The sequence below is a fragment of the Haliaeetus albicilla genome, chromosome Z (genome assembly GCF_947461875.1).
Source record: "Haliaeetus albicilla chromosome Z, bHalAlb1.1, whole genome shotgun sequence".
NCBI lineage: Eukaryota > Metazoa > Chordata > Aves > Accipitriformes > Accipitridae > Haliaeetus > Haliaeetus albicilla.
In genome coordinates, this window is record NC_091516.1 from 22,385,807 (window position 1) to 22,399,652 (window position 13,846).

At 39.5% G+C, this 13,846-nt stretch overlaps 1 protein-coding gene across 17 annotated transcripts in view; it reads right to left on the minus strand.

Annotated features, from left to right (window-relative positions):
* NFIB (nuclear factor I B) overlaps positions 1–13,846 on the minus strand; it is a 281,568-nt gene that overhangs the window by 83,446 nt on the left and 184,276 nt on the right. The window lies entirely within an intron of this gene.

The window sequence follows — 13,846 nt, forward strand, 5'->3', positions numbered from 1 at the left end:
GCCCCTCCGTCCCCCTGAGACAGGCTTCCCGGCCCCCGCGGCGGGGGTCTGCCGCTGGGGCGGCGTCACCACCCTCGGGCTGGTCGGGGCGATCCCACCGCCCTGGCGCCCGTCCGCCACCTGGCCCGGCAGCGAGGCAGCGCGTGATGGTCCGGGCCGTCGGAGCCACGCGGGTCATGGCGGGCTCCCCGCTTCGCCTCCCCTTTTATCCGCATCTCAGACCTGCTGCTGCCAAGTCACCCGACTGGCCGTTGTTGAGACTGTTAACTTTTCTTCAGAGTGTTTTAATTAGGTAAATAAAAAATGGTAATTAAATCAGCATTACGTAATGTGTTTCTGATTTGTAATCTTATTTAAACTAATTAACTGACTCAGCCCTTGTTTAGTTTTTAAACTGCCCTAGTTAAGAAGCGGAGCTCTGGGAGTAAATCCAGGTTTTTTTTATACAGTTGAAAGAAATTCAAGGACCTAGAAGCACTTACTAGAACCAAAATAGCAAGAAGCATAGTCAGCTTTTTAGCTTTATGTCCCATGCACAGATTTATCTTTTTAATTTAAATTCCCTTATCTGTTTATGTAAAATAACTCACAACACCTATTTATTCAGAATATTCCTTATACAATTTATAAAGACCCTATGTTGCTCATTTTGAAAACCAAACAACTTTTGCCAGCTGTGTTATAAGTTAGTTGTTCATGGAACATACACACATCATATATATATGTATGCGCACACGCACGCGCGTGCGCACACACACATTTTTAAGTTAAGAAAAGGGTTACATCTTTTCATGGATTGAAACAAATGCTTCCCATACTTCAGAATATTAGCTGAGCTCTTTTTTGACATGTACGTTAAGAAGAGATTTACATAGGTAGCCTGCCACATGTGGATGAATGTGAAAGAATGAAGTTGCTTTCCAAAACTTGCTGGATTCAGTAGGAAAGGATGAGATATGAACGCTTAATTTTATCCATTTGGAAGATACTGTGGATACTAGCTATAGTCAGAAACATTCAGAAGTTGTTCTTGGAAACTAAGAAACCTTTTACATTAAGGTATGTATCATAAAAGGCTTTTATTACGGATTCTTCAGAAAATGAAAAGCAAAAGGTAGAACACAATGAAAGGCTTACTTGGGTGTTTAGAGAAGAAAGAAATTATATTCATTATATTAATGAAAAAGTTCATATCAGCATGTAAAGAACAGGAATTTGCTCGCATATACCTTCAGCCAATTAATAAACCGGCCACTTCATTATGTTGTGAAAGACAAAGGTTGACCCTCATCTTCATGCAATTTATATTACTAAGAACTTCTGCGTGGATCCTGGTTTCCAGGAAGTCAACATGAAATTTACCACTGACTCCCACGCAGTCAGGATTTCATTTTCTGTTGCATTTTAGGGCAGTAAAGCAAAAAGAGTTCAGGGAGATAAAATACACATTTCTACTACATAAGGCAATATTTTTAGGCACAGGATAATGGTGACATGACTACGAAAAAGTCAGGTTTTTTCAATATGGGTCTCAGCTAAAGGTTGTTAAAATCAATGGAAAGTTGCTTCAGTGAGTTTTGGATTAGGCGCTTCATGGTAAATTACAGTTTAAAAGTACAAAAGAAAGCACAGCTCAACAAATACTGTAGGATAGGACTGCCATTTTTCTTCAAAGTCCATTGCATCCTCCACTAAAACATATAGTAATAAAAGCTGGATTCTTCAGCCTTTCAGAAAGTAACAATCATATGTAGTTCATAAGTCTAAAACATCACCTGACAAAGAACCCACAGGAAGTTTACAAATATTAGCAGAGGCTCATGAGGCCTCTCTATTAATCTGTAGACAGAGATCTCCTAAAAAGCTAAGTATGCCACCACACTATACGCTAACTGGGAGAAATAAACAGCAGTTAAAATAAAATGCTGGGGGTTTACATATCATGGAAACTCCAAAATTAGACTAGAGCACTGCAGTGTTTAGTATTTCTTCAAGCCAGCTAAGAACAGCATGGGGTAATACCTCTGCCAGTAAGCATAACTGTGTTTAGGAGCCCAAAACAAAATTAATGTTTTCTCTGAAACCGGAGGGAAAAGGCTTAACGATTTGACAACCTGAGCATCATTGTAGTGTTTCTAAATACTATAATATTTACCAAAGGGTCTCCTAATTTTGATCTATGATGCACAATGCTACCACAACTATGTTTTCATTTCAATTAATTTCAACTTTATGACTGGTGGTAAAACACGACCTTTAGCATAACAAATATGGAATACACCAAGAAAAGACCCCAAAAGGGTGATGGTTTGCATTTGGCTGCTTGGTTGGTTTGGGTTTTTTCCAACTGCTGCCTATACACTGATGAGTTTTTCTTATCTTGAGATTGCCAGTTGATGCTATGTGCAATTTTTAAACACTGGGATATTCGTTTACATCTATCAGAGATGGGGCATAAGGAATGGCATAGTTCCGTGTATCCTTAAGTCACGTATTTTTTATTATAGATCATGTTTATGAGAGCAGCATCTCAAATGGCATTTGTAGGCTATGTTACTGTATTCTTTATAAAGTGGACTTAATTCCATCTGCTATAACCTAAAAGTTCATAGACAAAATATGCACCACTTTGCCTGTCCATATTCCCACAGACTAACAGTGACAAAAGAAAGATTAAATCTATCAGTGGGAACTAAGTAGGTAATGTACAAGCACCGGCTGAGAAAAATCACCCTACCTCTTCATACCAGTGGTTCACAAACTTGACTGGAATTGCATGTTTATTTTCCAGCATATGCAAGTTGGTAATAAATAAACAATGAGAAGAGATCATGCATCGAGTACTGAAGCAACAGTGATCAAAAAAATGTTTCTGACCAACACATTGATTTTGTGTCTACTTTGACTTACAAAGAAATAATTAGAGAAAAATTAGAAGTACTTAATCCTATGATATACCACAGGAGTACTTAAATGTGGAACTGACTAACACATAGAAATGTATGACTAACCCAGTTTTCAGTTTGGCAGGGATGTTCTGCAAAAAAATTCAAGGATTTTTTTTTTTTAAAGCCCAAAAAAGAAAAAAAAAAGTTTCCTGGTTTAAACCTTGACTTTCAAATTTTAAACAAAGTAATTTTAAGGAACATTTTTCCCACAGACTCCCTATCTCCCTATTAGCAATAGTACTGCTGTTGCAGTCATACTGGTCAAAAGTTATTAAAAAAATATTAAGTCCTATCTGACCATGTTCATTTGCACCTTCCCAAGGTAATTCTGTCATTTTGTGGCTAATATTGCAGAGGAGCATCTGTTTTGTAATTCTGTAAATTTCACTGTATATTACACATCAGCATATCCCTCACTTCTGCTAATTTCTAATGTATTCGCATCATCTATGTAGGTGAAATTCCCTGGCATAGGTACAATACCAACTGCAGTTCTGCAACCAAGATTTTAAAATATGCTTGCTGGTTCAGTATACAGTAGAGACTACTTTTGCTCTTTGTATTTCAATTCTTTTCTAAAGCTAGCACATGTTCTTGTAGTACCTAAGGGTATTATATACTTGGGAAAAGGATACTACTTTTTATCTAAAAAAACCTATGTATGGATTCAAATTCCAAGGTTTTTATTTTTATTGCTTACTACTTTTTTTGGTTTGCATGAGTAAAAATTGAGTGTTAATTAAGTTTAAAAAAAAACCACACCCAAAAACCAAATCCAAACTAACTCAAAATTCTTACTGCACCTGGTAGCTTGCCAGTGCCTTGAACATTATTTAACTATCCAGAGTTTCTAAGCCTTATTTTCTTACTGTTGTTCCACCACAGCAGGACCTTGAGAAATTTATCAAGTCTGATTTGGTCTGCAGCTATTAAAAAAGTCTTTGGAGATAAAAAACCTTGTACAAATTTACTGAAAATACAACAGAAACTCAAGTTTCAGTTTGTGGCAGAGGGCAAAATGGGTTGCACCACCCAACAGCTCCAAGACATGAAGCCAGAATGAGTAACCTTATACATTCAATACGGCTACTATAACTACAGGAATTACATTCTCATTAAAGGCCCTTTTTTACTTAAAAAATAACTTTCTGCTGGCTAAAGATATAAGATAACATTTAATCCAAACAGTCCTTCCCATTTTAATAAGTTTGTATATTCATGGATCTGTGCACGTGTGTGTGCGCGCCGAAATTATAAATGCATATGGCTTCAGGGTTATCTTACTTATAGACCAATGTTTGTAGGGGTTTTGTAGAGTGGTAACTCTAATGAGTTAAACATGTTAACTCTCTTGTGCATTAATGAAAGAACAGGAATAAATGTGAACAGCACCTTCACAACAGCATTCCTTACAGAAATATTTCAGATTTTTCTAAAAACTTTATAGCAAAAAATAGCAACTTAATATTTACACTGTCCTTTTTCCAGGAAAAATACTAACCATTTTCTCCCTTGTGCACCCACATAGCAGGTTCAAGATTCAGTTCAGTATCTTCTTATGTGTATTAGAGCACTTTGACAGCTCTGCGCTGTATTTTTCCTGGACAAATGGGCTAAACTCACCTGACCTGAAGGAGTTAGATGAGACAGAGTGCACAACACAAGAGTTCAGGTGTATGCACTGTAATTACTGCAGACCCTTTTATGACTGATTTCAAGCAGATGACAATACGTTAATGGAAACCTGTGAACTTCTCCGATTTTGTCTCTCCTTCCTCCCTTCTACCTGTCCCTCCCTGCCCTCCACAAATACACACACACCTTGTGCACTTCTGAAAAAAATCTTATAGCTCCCTTTCTAGCCCAACTTCCTTTCATTGTGATTGCTGACAACACTTCAGAGCAGTGTGAAGTCAATCTCTGTGCGCTACTTGAGCAACTTAACGTGAATTTGGAAAAGCACACAAAGCCAAGACTAGGACTTCATTCTGATCAGCCTATCTTTCAGTAGTTCAGGTTTCCATGCAGTTGCTAAAAATTTGCATTGACATGCAAATGAGACCAACTGGCTAGTTAGACAATAATCTTTACCCTTATGAACAGTTATAGCAAGCAAATCTCCAAAGCCCCCAGATGCTTTCATGTTTTCAAGCAGTTTTCCAGGAGGTGCTGTACATCTGAATAACAAACAGTATCCCTTTAATGCCTACGCTAAAAGTGAAACACGAACAACAATAGAGCCTTTTCAGGACAGCAGTATGATATCAGTAACGGCAAGAACATGAGAAAATCCAATTCTCTCATGAAATTCACCTTGGCCTAGGGCTGTGTTTCTCCACCCAGTGGGTGTGACTGACAGGCAAGCGTTGCACAGGGCCCACTAGTCACACCTCACACTTGCAGAAAACAAACCAAGAAAACCAACACCAAAAAAACCCAAAAACTGATCCCAGGGTGCAGCAAAGTTAAAAAGCCAGCTCATCAGCCTGCCCCAAGTTCTTCCCAAACCCTCTCCAACCTGAAGCTGTCCCATAGCTCAATGTATGCTTCTCACGTGATGCTCTCCTGTTCACTGGCACCAACACACTTCCACATGCGGGAACAGAACAGGGGTGTGTGACCTGCTCGCAGCAGAGCGAGGCAACGTCACGGCTGGCAACACAGAGCTCCATCAGCAGCAAAGCAGCCACCGGCAACCAAGAATATGCCAGCACATTTTGTGGCCAATTTTTCCAAAGTCATTCTGGCATTAGCCTTCCTACATACACAATTGTTCAAAATTAAGTTCGTGTAACAAAGTTAAAATATGCTCCATATCAAGCCAGTTTGTCTGCTATAGGTTTAAAGCCCTATGTCCCCCCAGGAAACACTAGCATTACTTTATGGCCCCTTTCTTCTATTTTAATCAAATGAACAATCAAATTATTTCCATATGCATAGCTATTGATAACAGCATGATGTAAGTATTCAGGAGATGGAAACAGCACATGAAGACAGATTGCCATGACAATAAGAATAAAACTAAAACTTTATACATAGTTTAGTCTACAGGTTACCACAGTTTGTTATGCAGTATGTATATGTATATAGGAGACAGCCCAGAAAACATGAATCTAGGAAGACTGTCAAGCTTGCAAGCCTACACTGTTTCCCATACACAAGTTGGCTCGGTCACAGCAAGTTTGGGTATCTTTGCACAGCTCTCACCTATACCATTTCAAACTATACGCCACAGCCTAACATTAAGTTCATGTAGATTATAGGCAATCACATGAGGATCTCTGAGTAAAGGCATATGTCAGCACCAAAATGATAGCTGCCTTCCTAAATTTACTAGTATAAGTCCCTTTTAATAATCAGCAGAAGCAAAAAAAAATGTAACCAGTGTGTTGCTGCATTTAAAAAAAAAGACTAGGCTAAACATACATAATAAAAATCACGTTAGGAAATAATATTTATTAAGTAATGAAGCATTAAAAAGAAGTGCAGTGATTATGGGGCAGAACAAGGCAAATTCTCTGGACCATATCCTTCCATGAGATTAACAGGGGAGAACCACAGTAAATTGGCATACCTGGATTATGTGTTAAAAAATACTTTTTCCTATGTTTCCATACTTCATTCAAGTATTCTCACAGACTGCTGAAATACATTCTCTCAAGTCATGACCAAGACTGGAATGTTTTAAATCTTTAGAAAGCCAAGATAAATTCTTAGCCCAAATAACAAACTCCTTACTGTCTTGAAATCTGTAAAAATGACATTTTTGCCTCTTAGGAAAGACCTTCTCCTTCTTACAGGGATCACAGACTGATTTTAACAACCTGTACAGCCTGAAGACCCTTGGATCAGATGACTACCTATGTTCAGTCCCTGCTAACAACAAATTCAAGGTTGATGGCCTGCAAGGGACAACATTTAAAACAATTTTGTTCCTATTCATACATAAGCATAACCACAGTCCTTCCTTCTGCAGGGCAGCTTTGTCAATTTTAAGGTCGCAAAATAAACAGCAGCGATCAAGATCATCTTGCTGATTTCAGGCATTCCCAGGAGAAAGCTTCCTGAAATACCCCACAAAATCAAGCTCTGTGAAAACTCTGCAGTGACATTTCACTTTCAGGTACCTGAGAAAATTACTATCCCCACCCTGGCACTGAAGAACATCCAAAACATTCACCAACAAAGAAACGAAGCTGCATGACTCCTCAACTCCTTCACTGTTACTAATGCTCTTTGCTTAGGGGGTGAGTATAGTTAGCAGTGTGTAAATCACAACCCAGCAAAGCACAGCTGGAAGGACAGCGACAGACAACCCACCTTTCAGCACAGACAAGTAATAGTAATAATTGCCATCCACAGTTACAGAGGATTCTTCTGTTGTGTTACTAATAGCAGAGGGCATACATGTGAGTAAATTGCTCCCTGGTATGCAATGAATTCAGAATATGTGGCTTTGTGTGTATGTAGTTAGAAGTGGTTGTCCACAAGCAATATTTGACTCTAGGAAGCACACTGTTATTCCATTAATTACATTGGCAGCTCTTTTACCAAGGTCTAGGTCTATAATTAACTTTAGGAATAATACTGTGTATGAAATTGTTAAAGATTTACTATAAGATAACTTGCAACCACCTGTATGAATGAACAAAACAACCAACAAATTCTTTTCCGTACTTTCTCTTTGCAATCTCTCTCTACCTTCCTCCTGCTACTACCATATGCCTAGGAATATTCCTCAACACTGCCACCTTCCTAGTGCCCAGGAAAATACTTGTAGTTAAACGAACTAAAACCACTAAGAACTGTACAGGTTTCTTGCTCAATTGAGTAAGAGACAGACAATCAAATGCTGTTTATTATGAAGGAGCTTATTGCTGAAAGGATCTTTCTCTTTTTTCTCTCGCTTGTTGCTGTTACTTTAAAGAAACACCCTCTCTTTAAAGGTGTGCAAGGTAGGGGAGAGGCCGAGCAGATGATGAATAAAGTGAATAGTCTCTTTTGAAGACTGAAATACAAAGCTGTGCTTTGCAACCTAGGCTTTGATGAATCATCTGAACAGAAGGCTTTCCCTACAATCACGCAATTTTACAACTCATGGCCAACAGTCATGCTGCATTTATGCCTACTATTATGAGCCTTAATGTTTAGTCAAAAACCAGGAGATTAAAGCATTAGGTTAATATCATAGTCATGATAAGAAACATTACAGAAATAGAAGTGGTAGTTGTATTTTTCCTGCTTCAGCTTCACAAGGTGGAGAAAAGCTGAATAAAAATCAGTGAACAAATTTCATCTGGGGGAAAAATGTACAACACTGTTCAGTTCAGGAGGTTTCAGATTTATGTTGGTGAAGTTTAGGTTCTGAACAGCTATTTACTTATTATTAGAACTTCCCAGTTATAAATATTACCTTAAGCTTAATTTTCTTAGTAGTTACAACAGGGTCACAGATATTAATGTAGCTGCAGATCCAACTGCAAAGTGTAGTACGAAATTCCAAAGGAACTTGACTGCCAAATACAGTAAAACTGCAGGAGTAAGCAAAAACAAACTGGGTGGGGGAGGGGAGAGGGATAAATCCACAAAACCAAAAAAGGTTGTTATATATCATTAGCACCTCACATTTCACTGAGCTTTACTCAGAATTCCTCTTAAAATGTTCAGTGTTCACTCCCTTTATGAGCAGTTTGCAAAACTGTAATCCATACACTCCTATTGCCAAAAATTTCTCTGTATTCCTGTTTCAGCTATGTGCTGTGTACTTTCCATTTAGCCGAATACAGAAGAATAGAAAGAAAATACAAATGTTGGCATAGGTGATTTCAAGCCTTAGTTGTTTGACCTTTTTGTATGAGCTTTTGGCATCTGTGACTTGGCAGGCAGAGTGCAGGCCAAGCCAGGACAAAGAGGAAGACAGGAAGCAGAAAGCTGGCCATGTCTCCTTGGCAGTCAGTATTGCAACAGGGTGAAAAACCACATCGTTGCCAAACCAGAAACAGTGGGGGAAGCCCAGATAGTTGGCAAGTCACATACGGCTGTATTGTACATCCTAAACACTGAATGCCTGATAAACTTAAGTGCTATGCCAGAGCCTAATCTATTTAAACTGTCTTCTGCTGTACAGGGGAGTACTTCATTTGTCCTTTTTTTATGTGTTTCCTAAAGAACTGACACAGCATTGTTACTACCATCTAAGGGCTGGCAGGTTAAAAGCTTGATGCTATATCAGTATGAGCTTTCAGCTTTCTAAAAAATCCTCTAAGATAATATCAGAGCAGAGGATCCCCACCACACACACTCATTTTCTGTCCCCAACCCCCACTCATGGGCAAGCTTTCAAGCACCCCCAGGATGCACAGTGCACAGCCAATTGCACCAAACTGCATTTACCTCTTTGAAAATATTATTTTAATTCTTGCCACATTGGTTGAGCAGGAACACTTGACTTCAAGCGTTTACCCAAACATTATTTAAACATCCATCTTCAAACCTGTGATCTGGGATAAGAGGTCTTTGGGTAAAGGTGGCTGTCAACCACACCTGCATCCTCCCTAACCCCTGAATGGAGGGATGCTGTTTCAGGCTTTGCTGTGGGTACAGTTCCCACTCCAGGTGCAGATGGAAGTAGGTCAGTTCCAGCAATAAGCTCTGCAGATTGCTGCAGGCTGCCTCGGGCAGTGCAGCAGTGGTGCTTGTGGCCACAAAGGCAGAGGTGGGAAACCCCAGGACATCGGCACCACCAGTGGTGTGGTATAGATGTTTCCTCCATCAGTTACTCAAGGCTCCTTTGCACTTAGAGCAGACCACAAATTTCAAAGGGGACGTGGCAGAGCATGGTACATGTTGCTCCTCTCCCCAGGAAGGCCTGGCTCCCGGCTGGACCTGGAGATTGGCTTACATATAGGAGACCCTCAGCAGCTTCACAGGGACTCTGCTCTCCCAGAGTGGTACAAAACAGCCTTGTCCCAAACCCAGCTGTTTAGGAGGCTTATTGATAGACAAAACACAAAAACTGTTTCCTTTCTAAATATCACCCATGCTCCTGTAAAGCCTTGGGAAGGGAGGGGGGGATTGCAATTTATACAGATCTTTATTTACCAATTATTCATTAAATCAGTGTTGTTGAAGGTGACTGATAATCTCGTTATAGTTGTAGAATGCATTTCTCACTTCTGCCTTTCAGATCTTTCATTCCTGTGGCCAGGCTTTTACTATCTTGACAACCCATTTTATTTTACGGAACACCAATGAATTACAAAGCATCATTTTTTAAAATGCTGATTCTGCCTATGGGCTGTGATCAACATTCTCACAGACTTCAGTAGCCAAATAAAGGAGAGAATAAGGATCTCGCTCATGAGGTCCTTTGCCACCAAACTGAATTTTTATTGCTGATGAAATAGCCAAAGTCTATTAAAAAGTTTCATTTTACTCCTAAAAGCACTCTTTTCTCTGCTGCACTTACACTCTAATCACAGCAACAATGCTGAATAACTGTGCTCCTAATTAAGGGAACAACACATAAGGAAAACAGCTAGATAATTGCAGTTTATCAGCACAATTGATTTATTGATTGATTGGTAGAAAGAGTAAGGAGACAATCAATTAAAAACAATTACCACTTCCTACAACAGGAGTCTAAGAAAATGTCTTGTGATCACAAGGGACAAAAGTTATTCTGAATTCCTGGAATAATCAATTGTGTGGGATCCCATCCATAAAATATATTCCCTCCCTCTTTATAACCCAACAGGTTACAGAAGCAGAATTATCTTTATAACTGGACCCTCATTTATGTTGTTAATGCTTTGACATCTGCTTTTGCTGACTTTCTTCAATTATCTTTTTAATATATCTCTGTAGTTACGCTTTAGTACTTACTAACCTAATCACATTTATTTGATGTCTGCTGTAAAAAAGTAAAACTACATTTTAAAAAACAGCATTTAAGATTAATTTACTTCAATGGAAATTAGGAATGGGCAAATCAATTGGAAGAAGCTCTTGTTTTTCTGATGGCCTTTCACTCACATTTAGGATCAAACTTTCTCAAATTCATTAAAAACTGAAGTAGCTAATTCCACTTGCTTGCTTTTGGGCCATAACATGCCCATTTACAAACTTACTGGTAAACTGTGCCTTCAGTGATGTTCACAAACATTGTCACTTTTATCTACTTCCATATCGTTCCTTCCCTGGCTTGAAGTTTAAAGCAAAACCCCTTCACCCAGCCCTCAATAAGTTCATGCACATCAGCTGAAAAAAACATGTGAAGACACTTTGGTGCCCTTCACCAGTCATCAGCCTGCCTCACACCACCACCTCCTGGCCCCACACACATGAAAACCAAAGCTGAATGCTCTGTGGGGCAGAGACCATCATCTAGGCTGCTGTGGGACAACCAACAGCCTTTCTTCTGCTGCTGCTACTGCATAATTATTGACAACAATGAGTGGCTTGGCCTGGAAATACAAATGCCAAAATGAAAGCAGACAAGATAGCAGTTTCTTGGATGCTAGTCCAAGTTTCATGAGTAAAGAAGTCTCAACACACTTTCAAAAAAAAATACAATCGTTCCTAGACCTCAGCTTATCCAAACTGAACTGATCCTTTGAATCCTAAAGTCTGTCATTCCTAGAGAACATGCTAATCTAGTTCTGTGACTGTGCTAACTCTGTTTTGCCTAGACCCTGAATACGGAGCCCTCCATATCAGGGACGGTCCCTCTGACGCAGTGCAATCCTTCACAGGATTGGGGAGCTCCTGACTGTGAGAAAGGACTCAGCATTTTGGCCTTTCAAAGACACACTGGAGCTTTTCATTCCCACTAAATGCAAAAAAGAATTAGAGAGAGTTACTTTAATGTATCTGACAGTGAATAGAAAGATATTATCTGATGTGTATTCTTATATTATAAAACATTAACCAGTTTCACAAAGTCAATTAACTCATCTCATTATAAAATACTGTAACCTCCAGCATTTTGAAGTTTGCAGGAAAGGATCTTTGGCTGCTTTTGCCGTCTAAGGCTGAATAATGCTTGTGATTGGAAATTGTTTTTTCTTTTACTCTATAAGAACAATTACCACAGCTATCACACAATTATTGCAATTATATTCATAAGAACTGCTGTTCAGAGCTGTTCTCTGTAGCACCATTCTGCAACACCAGGAACATTTGTCTTTTCTAATGATCACCAGCACAAACCTTTTGTAGCTCTTTAAGTGATTTCATTTCTTTCTATTAATATCCTGTTACTTGCTTTGGGAGAAACCAAAGGAGACAGGCCCCAATTAATATATGCTTTTAAAGCAAAGGCTTTTAGTGAAGCCAGAGCTAAGGCATTTTAAAACAGGAATTGACACTTCCCTTTATGACAGCCTAACATTTTCAATGTGCCTTGCTAAATGGATAGAAAGCCCCCCAAATACTTCAAATCTGTGTTTCATAAACTGTACTCTAAGAGAAGTAGCAATAAAGTTTATTGCAGACCTAAAGTATCTGCATAAACCCCGTTAATTGAAAAGTGGGTGGAGAAGGCTGCCAAATTAAATGTTTACATTAGCACAGCTGTATTGTAAAAACATTCTGCCCCCTGTGCTTTGTAATTATAAGATATTTCTGGACTGTGTATCTCTGCAAAGTTTATCTCTACTGCCAAGAGTGTTTTGGCACAGAGTGCCTGCAATTTTTTGGCAGCCAGAGAGCTCTCAGCACAGGCAGTATCTAAAATGGCTGCCAAACAGTTATCCTGAAATGTCGTCGACCTAGTGTCGTCCTGTGTGAAGGGCAAAAGCCAAAGCTGGTTTTAAAACCTTTTGATTGTTTTAAATGAGGCAAGGAGCTGGGTTTCCAGACAAGCACAGGACCTGGCACCACAGGTTAGTCCCACCAGGCTCACCAGAACACCATGCACAGTGGCGGGTGGGAAGGCATATGGACTGCTCTGAGTATCTCATAACTGGGAAAAAAGGGGGATGAGGGCCTCCTGAAGGGAGGCTTAATCTTATTGTTTTAAATTATGCATAAATTGCCATACAATTCCCCTGTGCCAGGAGCACATGCATTGGGACCTTCACAAAGCACAGCTATTCTGCGCTTAGTCACAATGCAACAGCAATGTCCCAGACACCTGATACCTCCGTCACACTGATTGCATTTGCCCACTTTTAAAGGAAATCTCTCTCTTTTTCCAAGCCACCAGCAAAAAGTACAAAATTCTTCCGCAGATCTCAAGCCTCTGCTGTGCCAGCCTCTCTGTATTTGATTTGAGAGGGACATCCTCACCAAGCTATCCCACCCCTTGGCCAGAAATAGGAAACCTTAGCTATTCTGTCCTGGGCCTGAATAATAAAGGCGGGAGAGTATTCTTTCATCGTGTCCATTGTCAAGCCTAATATAAATGGAGACATTCCTTTGGCCTGCTTACTGTGCTGTAATCATAACTGACTATGACTGTAAGCAGGGGCATTTCAAGCCTTTGCTGAGACCACTGATTTCTTACTGCTCACTGAACAATTTCTCCATAGTCCCAGGTAGACCTGGTGGTTTGGGTAATGACAGGTGACACCTGAGTGTATCATGATGTTTCCACTGAATTTCCTTTAAAAAATACAACTCTCCAGGCATTTTATATCATTACTTGGAATTAAAAAAGAAAATAGGAAGTGTCCACACCAGAAGAAAAATAGTCCATTAGTAGGAGAACCACAACTTGACAGGCACTAAGTGAATACAAACTTGTGGGTGCTGTCCCTGTCTATTTACTGTCCTAAGCCTCCCTATCAACTATCATTATATAATAACATCTGAACAGGAGCTTTTTATTAAAATGATAGTCTACTGATCCATGAACTGCTTATTGTCTGTGGCCACATTGCTGCATCAGAAGACTT